Below are 12,748 nucleotides of genomic sequence, written 5' to 3' on the forward strand. Positions count from 1 at the left end.
GCACATTACTGCTGGCCATATCTGCCGCCCTTGGGTGCAAATTAGCATATTTTGGAAGGCCGTTCTGCCCCGGACAGAAAGCCCACCAGAGACAATTTTTTTTTTATAAATGGGGCCAAAGTTGTTCTGTTCACCAGTGGGCAGATGGGGCAATTACCCCAATTCACTCCTGGGGGGGTGGGCAGGGAATTTAAAAGAAATGTGGGGTGGTGGCTACCAACCAGTATAGGCATGGTTATGCCCCCCCACAAGCTGAAGGGGGTAGCAGTCTTTCAGCTCTTCCCCAACACACTAAAACATCTTATCCCACGGCAAGCAAGAGGACATTTGATTAGTTTGGGTTTTGGGTTTGCATTTGGGCCATGAGACCTTGTCTAACTCTCAAATCATCCCACTTGGAATGGTGAGGGCTGCACTTTTTGGACTTTGGGACGCTGCCATGTAGAAAAATCCACAAGACCTAGATACATCTGAAAACTAAACATCTGGGTGAGTAGAGGGTGGTGTACTTCACATGCACTTGCACCATTTTTTTACCCACATTGCCCTGGAAACCTCTAACTTTGCTGGAAATCACACATTTTTCTCACATTTTTGTGATGGAACCATCCAGAATCTGCAGGAATCCACAAAATTCCTACAAATTCTGCCCCACTTGTCAGCCTAAAAATGTTTTTATTCAAACTGCCATTTTGGACCAACTTTGGTTCCCCCTCAATTTCGACGTATTTTTGGCTCTTCCCTGTCGCAGGCACTTGGTCCACCTACACAAGTGAGGTGGTAGGAAATTTGTCCCGGTGTGTTGATCCCACACAGAAATGTGGGAAAATTGTGATTTATTTAGCTACATTTGATGTTTGCTGAGGATTCTAGGTAAGAAAACACTGGGGGGTCCACGTAAGTCACACCTCCCTGGACTCCCTCAAGTGTCTAGTTTTCAGAAAAATTTGGGTTTGGTCGGTTTCCCTATATGGCTGCTGAGCCCAGGACCCAAAAGGCAGTTGCCACCCATACCAAAACAGGTACTTTTGTGTTTGATAATTTTGATGTGTCCACATAGTGTTTTGGGGCATTTCCTTTCGCGGGCACTAGCCCTACCCACACAAGTGAGGTACCATTTTTATATGAAGACTTGGAGAAATGCTGGATGGAAATTTGTTCAGATTACAGCACTTTCTGTCACTGAAATGTGAGGAAAAAGTGTTTTTTTGGCCACATTTTGAGGTTTGCAAAGGATTCTGGGTAACAAGTCACCCCCATCTCAGATTCCCCTAGGTGTCTAGTTTGAAAAAAATGCACAGGTTTAGTACGTTTCCCTAGGTGCTGGCTGAGCTAGAGGCCAAAATCCACAGCTAAGTACTTTGTAAAAAACAGCTCTGTTTTCTTTGGGACTAGGCCTACTAGGTCAGATTTCAATGTAAAAATATGATATGTCAATGTTGCATTTCCTGTTGTAGGCATTAGGCTTACCCATGCAAGTGAGGTACCATTTTTATCGGGAGAAAAAACAGAATAGAAGAACAAGTATTACTTCCCCTTTTCTTGCTCTACATTTATGCCTTCCAAATGTAAGACAGTGTGCAAAAAAGACGTATATTTGAGAAATGCACTGTAATTCACATGCTAGTATGGGGACCCCGGAATTCAGAGATGTGCAAATAACCACTGCTTCTCAACACCTTATCTTGTGCCCATTTTGGAAATACAAAGGTTTCCTATATACCTATTTTTCACTCTTTATATTTCAGCACATAAATTGCTGTACTGTATACCCGGTATAGAATGAAAACCCATTGCAAGGTGCAGTTCATTTATTGGCTCTGGGTACCTAGGGTTCTTGATGAACCCACAAGAACTATATATCCTTGAAACCAAAGGAGTCCAGTAGACATAACAGTATATTGCTTTAAAAAATCTGACATTTCAGGAAAATGTTACAGAGTGAAACGTGGAGACAAAATGACTGGTTTTTTTTCACCTCAATTTCAATATTTTTTTATTTTAGCTGTTATTTTCTGTAGGAAAACCTTGTAGGATCTACACAAATGACCTCTTTCTGAATTCATAATTGTATCTACTTTTTAGAAATGTATAGCTTTCCAGGATCCAGCATTGGTTTCACACCCATTTCTGTCACTAACTGGAAGAAGGCTAAAAGCACAAAGAATAGTAAAAATGGGGTGTGTCCGAGTAAAATGCCAAAATTGTGTTGAAAAATGTTGTTTTTTGATTCACATCTGCCTGTTCCTGAAAGCTGGGAAGATGGTGATTTTAGCACCACAAACTCTTTGTTTATGCCATTTTCAGGGGAAAAAAACCAGAGGCCTTTTTCTGCTGCCCTTTTTTCCATTTTTCTTTTTAAAACAAAAATGTTGCTGTATTTTGGATTATTTCTTGGTCTCCTTCAGGGGAACCCACAAACTCTGGGTACCTCTAGAATCCCTAGGATGTTGGGAAAGAAAGGATGCAAATTTTGTGTGGGTAGCTTATGTGGACAAAAAGTTATGAGGACCTAGGCGCGTACTGCCCCAAATAGCTAAAAAAAAGGCTCAGCACAGGAGGGGAAAATGCCTGGCAGCCAAGGGTTAATTAAAGTAAGGTTTTCCCATTTTAGCCTATGGAGCCTATTCTCTACAATGAGGGAAAAAGACATTTGTCTATTTTCCTCCCGGGGCCTATAAAACATTTTTATAAGGTCCCTGCTTATAATTACACTGCACTCAACCCTGGGTGCACTTAGGGCACACCTTAGGCATGACCTATATGTAAGAATAAGGTAGTTTAAAACTTTGGAAGTACTTTTTTTTCCTAAGTTGAATTTGAAGGTAACTTTAATTTAAAAGCAGACAGCATGGCAGGCCTCTATTTAAAATGGCTCTGTGTACATCAGTACATGTGTTCACCTATGGGTGCACTACCTATGCTGGGGTCCCTGAACCTACATTCCCTACCATTTACTAGTGACTTATATATAGGTTGGCATAGCCAATTATAATTAGCCTAATTTTCATACTCATTTCAATCTGAGCGCAGGCCCTGTGACTGTTAAGGCAGTGCCCAGGGTACCCTCAGAGTCAGGAAAACACCAGCAAAAAGTGAAAAATGGGAGCAAAAAGGTAGGGAGCACCTGCAATCAGCCCAGTTTCCTCACAGGGCCCATGTCAGCATGTTTCCAGACTTCGGGAAAGGGGACCATGGTGATGGAGGTATTCAGGACAGTCAGATGCTTGTCGTTGACTGTCTTGCGTCCAAGGTTGAAGATGTAGCGTGGGCAAGGGTCAGTGGGTGCTCCCTAGTGCATGGAGTTCATGATTTAGATAATGTCTTGCTTGGTGAGTTGTTCCCAGCAAGTAAGAAGATGTTTGGGGTTTGTGTTTGTGCATGTGAGCTGGTTGATGCTGTTTTTGGCAGAAGGATGGTGTTCAAAGTTTTTTTAGATAGCTGAGATCTGTTGTGGAACAAGTCCACAAGGTTGTTGCACAGATACTGGGAGGAAGTAATGGGGCGGCTGCAGGATTGGTGAACTCCTTTCTGATGGTAAAGCGTCCTTTGCTATGGCTTATGCTGGCGTTGAGGCGGTCTGCTAGTGCTTTCTTCTTGGTTTCCTTCAGGAGGTGGTGGTACTGGTTGAGAGCAGTCCAGCAGTCCAGAAGTCCAGGTGCCTGGTGCGATCTTCTTTTTTATTGCTGATGTGCCACTCCCTTTCAAGTTGATTTGCAGTTGCATTTGGTGGAATGCAGTTCCTTGGTGAACCAGATTGCTCTTTTTCTTTGATCTTTAACCTTGGCTGTTTTGGCAGCGTGATGGCCTTGGTGCATTCTGTGACCCATTGGCAGAAGCTCCTTGCTGCTTATTTAGGGTTGTGTAAGAAGCCTGGGAGGTGGGAGCAGAGATCGTGATTCTACTGGCCTTCTGATACTATTTTCCAGTTTCTTTTCGTGGATCTGGGGCCACATTGTGAGGGGAGTGGATCCTGAGATGGTGAGATATATGCTGTAGTGGTCAGACCAGGTTAGTGGTGTGGTGTAGATGTACATGGCTCTGTCACTGGAGGTGAAGTTAGGGTTGAGAGTGTGTCCTGTATGTGGGTAGGGTCGTAGATGAGCTGCTCAAGGTCGGTGTTGCTCACGCTTTCCAGGAGGTTGGTAGAGTTGTCGTCACTGGGGTTGTCAAAGTGAATCTTGAGGTCCCCTAGAAATAAGTGGTGCTCAGTGTTGATTGCTTGTGTGGTGATGAGTTTCGACATAGCATTGCAAAACCCTGGACATTGTCTTGATGGTCTGTAAGCAAGGGTGCCTCTGATGGTGCTTTTTCCGTCTGTGTGTAGTCGGACACTGAGGTGTTATGTTACTGATGTCGGGTCATGAGGGAATGTTGTGCAGTTATTGTGTGCCTGTAGATGATGGTGTCTCTGCTTCAGTGCTTCTTGGTTCTGTCCCAGTGTGTTATCTTGTAACCTTTGGGGATGGCAGTGGTGATGTCTGGTGCGGCAGCAAGGTTAAGCCAGGTTTTTGTGAGGAAGATGATGTCCGAGGTGAGGGAGGGGATCATGACCCAGACCATGGTGGAGTGTTTCGCTAGTGAACGTGCATTCAGTAGGATGCACTGGAGATGTTGCTGGTGTAATTGTTCCTTCAGTGCTTAAGGTGAGGTGGCAATGTCGGCAGGAGAATAGTCCTCTTTGGTATGCGGTAATGTGCAGCAGCAAAGGTTGTTGGAGCATCCATGGCCCAGCACCCAGAGGTCAGAAGTGGTGTATCTTCGAGTGGATCTTGTGCTACTTGTGGTCCAGGAGCGAACAGACGCAGGCGCGCTTGCTTTTGGCATGCCAACAATGCACCTGCTGCACATATCAACTGCACAGTTACCCTGCAGACTCTATTAAGCACTTCCTGGGAGGAGAAACAGGTGGTGGGATGGGGTGTGTGGGGCTAAGCGAGAGTTGGGGAAACAGACTGCAGGCAGGGCTGGCAATGGAGAAAAAATGGAATGAGCAGTGAAAAAAAGGAGGCAAAAAGCAGGAGAAAGTACTCAGAAAAACAGGGAAAGAAAGGAGAAAGCAGTGAAATTTAGGCAAAAAACAGGAGAGATCACTCAGAAAAACAGGAGGAAAGCAATGAAAATGAGGCAGAAAGCACAAGAAAGCACTCAAAAAATGGAGGGAAAGGAGGGAGAAAGCAGTGAGAATGAGACAGAAAGCAGGAGACAGTACTCAAATAATGGCAGGAAAGGAGGGAGAAAGCAGTGAGAATGAGGCAGAAAACAGGAGAGTGTGATGCAGCAGCTGGGGAGAGTTGGTGTGGGACCTGCTCACCTATATATATATATATATATATATATATATATATATATATATATCTGTGTATGTTACCTAGTGGCAATCGCCACTAGGTAGGTATAGTTAGGACTTCATTTCTATACTTGCTTATATCTTTGGCTCCACTTGATGAATCTTCACAAACATTTCCCCAAAAAATTCAACAGTCACGTCAGCTGCTGTCTGCAAAGTTTTGGGTTTTTTTGTCAAATGGGACCAAGAGAAAGAGGGGGTTAAAAAAAGCATTTTCTATGTTAATTCCCATAAGGATTTTGAACAGCGATGCAATATACCTCCTGACCTCATGCAGAGATCTGATTGGCTGCCAACACTTCAACAAGGATGTGTTGGCAGCCATTTTGGAAATCAGCTTTAGCTGAGTCCTGAAAAGAAAAGTAGAAAAAAAAGAAAAGAGGCCAGAGTAGGGTTGCAAGACCCCTTAGCTCTGGTGCTTTTCGATGGACGTTTCAGTGGATCCATGGATTTGCTGATTTGTTTTTTGTTTTTAAAACAAGTTGGGCTCCTGCACTTGTCTTTATGAAGCCCTGGCATTGCGATTTTAATGTAGGGAGGTTGCCCAACCCCACCGCAGCCATGGGGACCGCACCTCTCTGGGGCTTCGATCAAAGTAAATGTGGAGGGTCTGCTTGGCCTCCCCCGCAGCCCTGAGGACTGCCATCTTAACAGTGCCATCTCACCAGTGCGTCATTAAAATTCAGTGCTGGGGTGCAGTTCGGCCCCTTCACAGCCCCAGGGACCACCACTTCCCCAGATAATAGCCCCAGGGAGGTGGTGGTTCCTGGGGCTATGGGGGGGGGTGTGCGTGCCCCCCCCACTGAATTGAATTTAAGCTCTGGGGAGGTGGTGGTCCCTGGAGCTGCAGGGGTCCCTGTGGCCCCCTCAATATTACTTTAAAGCCTTGGGGAGGTGGCTTTCCCCAGGGCTGTGGGTGGCTGCCTGGTGGCCCCCTGTTACAATTCTTTAACACCCCAGGGAGGTGCCAGTCCCTGGAGCTGCAGGAGGGCTGCACAGCCCACCCACATCATTTTGGTTTAAAGCCCCGGGGAGGTAGCAGTCCCTGGAGCAGAAAAGGGATGGGTGGCCCCATACACATAGTTCTTTTTTCCTCAAGTAGGTGGAGGTCCCGGGGGTAACGGGAGGGGTGGCAGGCCACCCTACATTAAAATGAGAATGCCCCTTAAGCTTCACCCACCTGGGGCTTCAGAATTAGCACACGTGGGAGCCAGCAAATGTTTTTTTTTTTCACATTTTCACTGGATCTACCGCAAATTATGGTGACAGTTTAAAAAAATTTTTTTTTATCTCTGGGCAATCCCTCTGGGATCCCAGCACCAGAGCTAAGGGGTCAATCAGATCTCATCACGAGATCAGGAGGGTTCACAAAGCCTTTGCGTCCATATAAATACAAATTTGGATTTTCTTTAATTACTCTACAACTTCTGAATGGATTTGCAGCGAATAGCAAAAAAGGCTCTTTATGGACCAAGAGCTACCTGTCTGCCAAATTTGGTGTAGTTTCATCCACTGGTTTAGTTGCTATCACTGTTAAAAATCCCTATTGAAAATTAATGGGGAAAATGTGTTTTTGTGCCCCCCGTTTTCTTGGCCACCTCTTGACAGATCATCCCGAAACTTTCCAGCTGAAGTAACCACAAATATTTGGGGAAAATGTCATGAAGATTCATCAAACGGGGCCAAAGTTATTAGCAAAACAAAAAACACTCTTTCTATAGAAACTAGGTCCTAACTATAACTACCTAGTGGTGACCATCACTAGGTAAAAAATAAATAATTATATGTATATATATATATATATATATATATGTGTGTGTGTGTGTGTGTGTGTGTGTGTGTGTGCAATCACCAAATAGAAGCACAGCACTCCTGGAGATTCTGTACTCATAGTTAATAATCACCAGGGTAAACAAGATCCATCTCTGATGTGTTTTGACTTACAAAGTCTTGATCACGGTTAGTGAGTACATTTTCTATGTCAACTATATACATGGTATCCCATCACAATCCCTTTCAGCATTCTGGGATATGTAATCAATCTAAAACAAAAAACATTTTTACCCAAATTAATATACAAACCTACACACATCTGATAAATATCTATTTACAGACAACACAATACATTTACACCTCGAAATCATAATCCTCCATTACAGACAAGAGCAGACAGTTGTGTGCTCTATAAGCCCATCTTGATAGCTAAATTGCATTTTTCATCTAGCGGGTGTGGTTAGATACTTCACTCAATCTCATGTATTAATGTATTAATAAATCCATGGATAGTGGAATATTCTAAGTCAGTATATATATATATATATATAATTAGATAGATAGATAGATAGATAGATAGATAGATAGATAGATAGATAGATAGATAGACAGACAGATAGACTTATCGGTAATATATTGCCTTCTGAAATTAATGAAAAAAAAAATAAGAATAGCTTTAAACCTCTCTTACCACCTACCTAACCCTGGCAAAAACATGACAAAAAATGTGTGCAGGTCCTCCTCCCTGATGCTAAGACCAGGCAAGCAGTGCGGTACCTTCAACTGGATGCAGGAGACCCTGGTGTGGTGGTGGTGCTGTGCCACTCTCTCCCTCGCCACATCTTTCACTCTGCCAGTCTTCACCCTGTCCCTGTCCTTGTCCTGCTGCCTGCTATCAGCATGAGGGCAGGTGGCATATAATTAGCAGTGCCACTTCTGACTCAGTAAAAATGTAGCATGGGTTTATCTCTTCGTGCCACAGTCACTCAAGAGGTGTAGGACTTTCACATGATGGTGCTGCCTGACTCTTCCAGAACGGCAGAGGAAATGGCAATTACTTCCAAAACGTGGAGCAAAAAATGAAAATAAACACTCAGGAGCAGTGACAATCTAACAAAATGTGAAAATAAAATGTAAAGGGGGCGAGGTGGGTCAGAATGTGGTAGATAAAGATGGAAGGTCCTACTTATGTGGAAACATGAGTGGAAGCTAGGCAGGAGCAGGATGGAGTAAAACATAATGATAATGTTCTTGCTCAACGTGAACTGCTGTTTGTTTATTTTTGCACTCAAACTGAGTCACAGTGTTCATATTTTTGACAATAAGCACCGGAGGTTCATTTAACTGATTTTTTTATAATTGTGCTTAATGCCTAATTTTTCACTAATTTCACTTAATTACGATGAAGGAATGTATGCAAATGTTTCACATCCCTAGGTTTTCTCTGAATTATTTCAACATCTCGTTTGTAGCAAAATGTGTACCTTAATGTCCAACAACAAAATTCGGGACTATGAGAAACTTATACTTGATAACTTCAGAAAGACTCCTGACATTTGTTAATCTTGTGAGATAACCTTGTAAGAGCTCTGTGACTTCATGATAATTTATAATCAGACATCTCAGGTACTCCATCCTTTGAAGATGGCAAACCCTGCTTCCAAGTGTAGCCAACATTCCTTTCACACTGCCAGCCTTTCTTTCTTCTGAATGGCATGCTGGCTTCCAGTCTGAAGTGTTGCACTTGCATGCCTGCCTATCTCGAAGCAGTGAATGCATGTCATAGATTACGATGCAATCTTAAACGCGCTATTCCTAACATGGAGTGAATTTAGGCAGAAAAAAAGAATCATTGTCTCCCACGCTCTGGCGAAAAACTCTATGTGTACCAGGGCCCTATTTATGATTTTTGCAAAAACAAAATCCAGTTTTTGCTGTTTCTGTCAGCAACACATAAAAATACCATTTTGGCGTTCATGACATGGTAGCTAATACGTTTTAGTTTTTTTTTGTTTGTTTTTTTACGAAAGTACTCGTGCCATGCAGACACATTTGTCGAAGGAATGCCTGTCATCACAGCAGGGATCTTTAAGTATGGCGGGAGGTCATTGTTGGACATGGGCCTTTTTGCAAAGTCTCCTCCAGATATTTGCCTTTTGTTACTGAAGCCGCTTTTGTTGGCAGAACTCTGTGCACATTTTCCCTGCTACCCAGTGTTAGGAGCTGGTGCTCTCTCCCTAAAACTTAGTACAATTGGCATCTACTTGATTGATACTTTAATTTTCTTCTACATCCCTAGTAAATACTACCATAGGTACCCAGTGAATATAAATTAATTGCTGATAGTAGGCCTGAAACACTCATTGTGCCACCTACTAAATTAGCCTTTAAAATATTTCTCAAGCCTACCACTGAATCCTGTAGTGCAGTTGTAAACTCCCATGTCAACCTGGCAAAATAAACTTTTGCCAGGCCTAAACCTTCTTTTACATTTAAGTCACCCTAAGATATGACCCAAAGGCTCATATTGTAGGGTGCATTGTTTTAAAAAAATGTATAACATTTATGTTTAAGCAAAATACTTGTGCTCTCTCCCGAAAACATGGAGCAATTGGCATCTAAGTGGTTGGTACATTTAGGTTAATTGTAAATCCCTAGTAAATGATACTACCTGTACCCGGGGCTTGTAAATTGAATTCTACTTATGGCCCTACAGAACTGTCACTCACTAAAGAAGCCTTTAAAACATGTCTCAGGCCTGCCTTTGCAGCATATAGTGCAGTTTTTAACTGCAATTTCTATCTATCAAAATACATTTGCCAGGCTTAACCTATTCTTTTTTTTTGCATTTAAGATGCACCTCATTTAGGCCATAAAGGCTCATACTGCTAGGCGAATTGTGCTTAAAAACCAGATACATGGGTTTAAGTTTTATATGTCTTAGCAGTGAAAAACACCTCACGTTGTTTTTCACAGTTTCAAGGCCTATCTCTCCCATTAACTAACTCTGGGTTCTCTTATCACATTTTACTGTGAATGGCTGTGTTTCTGGGGCTTGTGTATTCCTTATAGAAAGTGACACAAAAGGGTGTTAGGGTCAAGACTAATTTGCATATGGCTGGGTAAAAAATAGGGTGGTGTAGTGAGCAAAAAAACGATGGATTAAACCCAGATCTGTGGCTGGGGGGGGAATGATTGCATTGTTCAGATTTCCTCCCGCCCTACCAAAATTGTTGAAGGCAGATGTCAAGCACCAACCTGTTTGTCCCACAGGGACACAATGTTGACCAAGTTGCTTATTCCCAATTCCTCCTAGACATTGCGTGTGTTCACTTAAATCACGTTCTCTGCATAGGAACGTCCCAGGGGGAAGGGGATAGATGAAGAGAGGGAAAGACACTGGACCTGCTGGTCTGGATCCAAACGAATAGTGATGTTCTCAAAGAGCCGGAATTTCTTATTAACTCATTACTTATAACCCATGCATATACTAGTCTCTAACTATTATTTGTGAACTAGGTGTACCTGTTAGGTTCCCCTTTTCTCACTTTTGATGTCTCTCCCTCTCTTTCAAGGAATTTTCAGGAAACAACGTAGACTACCTGTATTTAAATAAGAACCTTAAACCTGCTAGAGTATTTATAACTACTACCAGTGTGGCCCCAGATTAGTCCCAAGTCATCTCAATTAACGCTTACCTAAATGTTCTTGAAGTTCCATAGATACCTTGCTTGGTTCACTTTGCTGAGGTTTCCTAAGATGCTGACTCACTCAGTGTTCCCTCAACTTCATAGACATTTAAATAGACAACAAATATTAACAACAAATTCTCAGGTAATTAGGGTTTGCAGATATTGATGGGTTCATTACTGCACTGTAATTAGAATTCCAAGGAGGACAATTTGGGGTTTTTGATCACACTGAAAACATATGGTTAGTATCAAAAGACACTGTGCAAAGTTTGCATCACTCTGGGAACAAAGGGTTAATATCAAAAGATCACAGTACATGGTTTGCATCACTCTGGGAACATCGGGTTAATGTCAAAAACACAAGCGATCAATGTTATCACTGTTAATTCATTAGTTTATCATAGCAATGACAAACTTTCAGGCCATACACAGAATACACTGTATCACTAGCATCAATTTACAATTATGCAAATGTCATATTAAACTTAGCGAAAACAAACGAATGCACAATCCATCAATTTTGTAATAATTGTGTGAAAGAATTTCCATTTTGCAATATATAGCAAGCAACAATGATAAGCGTTATTACGCTACAAGCGGTGAGCTTCCCAGTGACCTTAAATGCCAATGATGTGCCTACTTCAGTGCATTGCACTCCGAAACATCCGACTGTCGAATATCAAAACAGCAAATGTCAGGTTTTCACAAATAAATGCCTTTCGAGCGTGCAGCGAGTGACCCCCTTTTAGTAGTTAATTCTTTCAATCTCTTCCTCTCCTCAGAAGTGGCATCCAAGATACAAGATTGAACGTGAAGATAAAATGGAGAGAAGCAGAGACTCCTTTACAGCAGGTGACATTTACAGTAAGCAATTCACTCAGGCCGGGTGTGGTTTAAATACCTGCTGCATCTGTCCACACCTAGTCTGAGTCATAGGGATGCTAGAGACTTGAGCAACATGTGTTCTAAACAAGCATTGGTCTAAAACAAGCATTGGTCCCAACACGCATTTGTCCCTGTAAACAAGCATTGGTCTCTGTAAAACATTCTTATGGGGTTACAACAGACATTGGTGCCTGAAAAGGCAGATGATTTGCTTAAGAGTTCTTTACTGGAGCACATCCAGGTTTGCAGGCCCGGTAACGGAGCTGTACCCAGCCCCACTTACATTTCAAAAGACTTTGCCTCATGCACACACAAAGGAACCTTCCACTAGTCTTTTGTCACTCCTGACGTCTTGGAGCTTTGACTGGGGAAAGGAGAACTTTCCAGAACCATATGTAGAGGTAGTATAGGGAATCCCCCCACTTAAAAAAATGGCTCGAGATATAAATATTGGACCTCCAGAGCCACTCATCAGAACATTTCTCGACCTGTGAACATTAAAGAGGAGGGGCTGCCTTGTTTCCCAGATGACTGCTCTGATGCTTGAGGAATGGTTTGTTCCCCAGAGGACTGTCCACCTACTACCAGAGGTTGCCCCACTGCTTAAGGCCTGCTCTGCTCTCTGAGAAGGAAGATGGGACCAGCTCTCTTTGTTCCAGGTTAGCTTAGTGACCTGACATCCTGTCTGAGCTACAGGAATAAAACAAGCTCCAAAGGCCTTCCTGCAAATTCCCAGCTGACCTGCTGCACTGTACCTTCCTGGATCTGCAACTGGACCTGCCTGGAGTGAGTCACCTGAGAGACCGCCACTGGCTCCCTATTGAGAAGAGAATTAACTTCAAGCTCCTCGTCCACGCTTACAAGGATTCTTCATGACCTAGGACGGCCTACCTCAACCACTGCATCACCTTCTGCTCCCCCACCAGACCTCTCCACTCTGCTCAACGAGCACTAGCTACCGTACCCCACGTATGGAAGACCTCAGCTGGTGGGAGATTCTTCGTCTAACTCTCAGCAAGGTGCTGGAACACCCTGCCCATTCACCTCA

The sequence above is a fragment of the Pleurodeles waltl genome, chromosome 4_1 (genome assembly GCF_031143425.1).
Source record: "Pleurodeles waltl isolate 20211129_DDA chromosome 4_1, aPleWal1.hap1.20221129, whole genome shotgun sequence".
Taxonomy (NCBI): domain Eukaryota; kingdom Metazoa; phylum Chordata; class Amphibia; order Caudata; family Salamandridae; genus Pleurodeles; species Pleurodeles waltl.